The sequence below is a fragment of the Crocodylus porosus genome, unplaced genomic scaffold, assembly GCF_001723895.1.
Source record: "Crocodylus porosus isolate Cpor-Errol unplaced genomic scaffold, CroPor_comp1, whole genome shotgun sequence".
Lineage (NCBI taxonomy): Eukaryota > Metazoa > Chordata > Crocodylia > Crocodylidae > Crocodylus > Crocodylus porosus.
Window position 1 is genome coordinate 4255015 of NW_017728928.1, and position 5042 is coordinate 4260056.

Sequence of the window (5042 nt, forward strand, 5' to 3'; positions counted from 1 at the left end):
TCCGAGTCCTGGACCTTAAATACAAGAGCATTCCTCTAACCCTGACTGTGGAAAAGTGCTACATCATGCACAGGAAACAGAAAATAACCCTGGCCCATATATTATGTATTCTGATACACATGCACTTGCCTAAGTAGATTGTTAAAAACCAGTTGCTATTGAACCAGTTAGACAGTGAAGTTGGCAGATTACTTCATCCTGTACCTATGAAGCAAACCAGAAGACAAGTGAGTGTCCCAACAAACCCTTGAATACGATTAAGCACAGCCTTATAGAAGTTCAGGCTCCAATTTTTTAATTGTTTTCATTTATTCATGAAACACAACGGGCCTGTTACATCTTCTGACAAACACAAATCCCCTTAAAGTCAATGTTTTATTTTTTCTCAATTGGCAGGAATATTTCCTTGCTTCACTAAGATACGATAAACGTCACAGCTGATGTATGCAAGGAAGATTATATTAAGATATGATATGATTTAGAGCAGACTACCTATTCCTGATTAACTTCATATGTGGCCATTTGTTCTGGAACAAGAGTGCTTTATTCCAAACTGACTCTACAATGTTGCAAGCTCTAGAGTAGGACCCATATACAGAAATGCTATCAATAATGATGGGTTTCCCTAGCAGGGTCAACAATGATTACAAGAGATTCACATCTTACATGGCAACTTCTGCTTCTTCAGCTGTTGAAGCTCAGGTTAAAACTCTCCAAGCACTTGCAGCTAGGCCAAGCTTTGCCCTCAGTCAATCCTGTTGCAAGACTGTTCGGCATCCTCTGGATATACATCCCAAAGGTAGTGAAGGAATTGGTGCAAGTATCTCTGGAGCAAAGTCCTTGAGATCATTATATACATATTTTTAAAAAACCTCTTGAATGCATAATCCCTGCTGATTTCCTTGCAATGGTATCTGGTGTAAACTGCTGAGGCCCTTGGGAGACACGTGCAGAGACCTGCAGTATAGCCACTATGTGGAGAAGTTGATTTTAAGCACTAGAGCACACCCTGCTGTAGCCCTGTGCATTTTACATGACATTCTGTCGTTCGGAGGATTTACCGCCTGTTAAACTAGTGGCAGCGACGAATATTGTTGCTCCAAAAAAAATTAAGGATTACTTCGACAGTAATCCACTGCCTCCCAACTAGTCTTCTTTCCCTATAGAAGAACAATGAATTTACTCTTATTAAATGAGTCTTCTTCAGAATATTAGTTTTGATCCCCACTAGATTGTTATATGAGAATATTCTCTGTTAAATAACATTCTGCACAACCTCAGGAGAGCCCTCTGAATGATGGCTTTCTTTACAGGATTAGGAATCCTCTTCGAAGAGTTGTGCTTCTGCAGGAAGAAGTGTTGGGATCTCAGTGCCATCACTTCCACCTTAAAACGGTGCTATCAGCATTTCGCCGTGCCCCAGACGCAGATAAGGGCCATGGGACACTTCCGATCATGTAGTGAAGGGAATGAAAGGAAGAGAGGAAGAGAAAGGAAGCTGAACATCATTAAGGATGGAACTGGCTCTAGATGAACCAATTGGGAGAAATCCCGGCTTGACTGAAATCTGTGGCAAAACTCTCACCAAGTTCATTGTGGCTAGACTGGCACCTACGGGCCTTTATCTCGAAGCCTCTATGGAGACTGCAGAACGAGGTCGATAGCATCCTTTTGAAATGAGGGCGACATCTGGCTGTCCTTGAGATTTTGTATCACTTCAGTGGGGGAAGGATCTGGCTGCCAGAAAGTCAATCCGGTAGGCGGATGCTAATATACTAGAAGAGTTGCAGGTTTAACTTACCTGCCGTAGGAGGGACGTCCCTATCCAGTCTCTTCATTTGTTCCATGACTATGGACACAGCCACATTGGCTTGTGCTTAGCCCCGTCCAACACCACAAACGTCCAAGGTAGGTTTTGGCACAGAGTGACATTTTACATGCACGTGTTTCTCTCCCAGTAAGCTCTGGGTTTCTAAAGCACATGGAAAGACGTGAGCCAGCCTTAGGCAGGGGTCCTTTTCAGTAAGCAGTAGTGTTTGGGTTTAGGATTTTCAAAGGACCTTACAGAGTCAGGGACCTAAATCCTATTCAGTCAAGGTGGGTTGGACATTTAACTTCTGCAAGCTCCTTTGAAAACACCAGCATTAATGCTAAACATGTACTGGTCTCCAACAATGCGAGATCCTAGTACTATTAGTGGTACAAAGCTCAATAGCTGGTGGGATGCAGGGAGGTGGGGCAGTAACCCACCTGCACCATGTGTATGAAACCTGAAGCTTTACCAACAAAGATCTCAGGCCTGATTCTGATTTAGTCTACACGTGCAGCGGCGTAGTTCTCCTGTCTACAACCACTTCTGATTTACAAGCCAGCTTCAAACCTCCGATACACAATACTGGCAGAGGTCTCATCAGAAATGGCCGGTAACAGAAACAAAGGGTCTGTCCCTTGACTGTTAGCATCTCGTTGCTTATGTGAAGATTTGAGTTTAAGAATATGTCAATGAAAATTCAGGTTCCCTTCTTGCAAACCAAAGAATTACAAGAAAAATCGGTAAAAAAAACCCTCTTCCTTTTCTTACACTTTGGCAGGGTTCTCTTACTAAAAAATGCCCTCAGCAGGGTGTCAAGAGAAATGGGGGGAGAGGCAATATGCACAACATGTAAAGCAGGTGCACAAATCTTGCACTCTTCTATATTAAGATGGCTAACTACAAACCAAGGGAGTGCTCATGTCACGGAAACAATAAATATGGGACATTTTGGGGCCAGGTGACCTGGCTTATCTACATCATTGCAGATCCTGAAGATGCCAGGCGAGATGGCTGCCTAATTGCTTTCTAAGAGTCGGACCTGACAAGCTGTTGCTGAAGTGACTGTTCTCTCTGACATAGGACGGGGTTTGAGGGACTGGGCCTTTACACAGTTCTTTCAGTGCTTATCATCCACAAAACTAAATGGAGGAGGAAAAATTATCCCCTCTTCCTGTCTGAGCTGACCAAATGTGTGGCTAACACTGGGCTTTATCAAAGCAGCCGCGAGCACAAGAGCACACCTGATTTTAAGTTGGCTTTAGCTGGCAGACTTAAAATTGATCATGCATTTTAGTTTCAGTAACTTGCAATTTCTGTGCTCTTTGATAATGCACTTTAAAGAGCAAACCTTCTTTAATGACAAAGGCTTAAAAGAAACGACCTCTCTGAACAAAATATCAAAGCTGAGAAAAGACAGTTCTTTAGAAAAGTAGGAATTAAAATGACCTTGTGTTCTGAAACTTTTTCATACAATATTTGATGTCTTACCTTCTCTTTCTACCCTCTGGGAATGCATCCTCATGCAATTCAGTACAGCCTGCTGCCTTCAATAAACTGCGATTTAGGAGGGACTTTTGCTGTGTTAAGATAATTTGAAAAAAGTATATCCTTATTAAGGCTGCTTATCATTGGGGCTGTGTTTATTTTTCAAAGAAATCAGTATAACTTTTAACACTGTGGGGAATGCAAGTGATCACAAATATTTTCTTCCGGTCACAGTAAAGTCTTCTCTGCTAGGAGCAAAACCATTTCTCAATTTGAAACAGCATGAAACATTGAAGCTGTTTGTACAAGAGGTATGGGCAAGTAATGTAAGAGCATCCGCTATGCTGGAAAAAAAAACACCCTTACAATTAAAGCACTGTTGTAGAACAAAGCAAAGGGTTGGATGGAGGATGGGGGCTGTATCCCTTTTCTTCCAGCCCGAAGAGAAATAAACATATTTGTTACATGTAACACAAGAACTGTGAGCAGCAGTGAGCCAGAGTTTCACCTTGATAAAGGCAACCCTCCTCTTCAGTGGGGAAGGATTTTATGACTCTGATTCCTGTGATTTTATACAGAATTGAACATCATCTTTTATAGCATGGAAGAAAGAGTAAAATAATGATCCACAAAGTTGTACCAGCAAAGCTGCTCTGCGGCAGCTCGTTTTATGGCGGGCAGCGAAATCAGCCACTACCAGCTAACAGCGCTTTTGCTAGCAGGAGGAACTGAAGGTACGGGGCCTGGACTAGCTGGTCCATGGCGCTCGATATCTAACCAGTTATTGGGAAGGTACAAACCTCGACATTTATTTTAATGCAAGAAACACTAAAAATACTGTTGTTCATTTCCTTGTAAACTGGGTTCCTGGTTCGTCTTCCCTTCCCTCTGCAAGACTTCCTACCACCTATTCAGCTGCACAACGCTCAAGTTGACCGAAATTTCCTTTTCTCAAACCGCTTTCTGAGATCATTCCTGATCTTAGCAGCCCGTTTCTATCACATATAATCAAACTTGGAGCTCCGTTAAGTGAGCTTGCGCAGGGATCCCTGTGCTGAAAAGATGATCTGTGTTAGTTTGCTAATGTTCCCGACTGATCTGGGGAGTCCTGCCATCAGTTTGAAACCCACCACCAGCCAGTCATCACAAACACCTCATCTCCTCTGTCTGCGCGTGGAAGGAGGGATGTCATCCTCACAAAGGCTGCCATTTCAGACACTTTTCGATTTACAAAAGATATTTCACTCAATTCACCACCTGCAACTAAGTGAGCTCTCAAATCTTCTGAAGAGTTGAACCGCTGCTGCGGTGCGCCTCTCTGAGCATGGAGCCTTTCCTTTTATTAGTCATGATGAATCTACTGCATCTTGGCAAATTCCTCCTCATGAAACATATTATTGCCCTGGGCAGGGCTTTGAAGCACCTGCTGCATCACTTCCTGCTTATCTGAGAGACATGATGAGTCCTTATTCATAATTAACAGGATCATTTGTTGATTCATGGAAGGGAAAACCTGCACAGGCGAGGACCAGCCTCACAATATGCAAACAGCAAAGGGAAGCGGGAAATCTACAGAAAGTTTCCACGGGTCTAAAATCCTGGAGCAGCCTGCCATCGGTGCCGACACCCACACAGTCAGCTGGGTCGCCAACTGGCCGGAGGGCCGCACCCAGAGAGCGGTGGTGGACGGGTCATTTTTGGCCTGGAGGGAGGTGGGCAGTGGGGTCCCCCAGGGCTCGGTCCT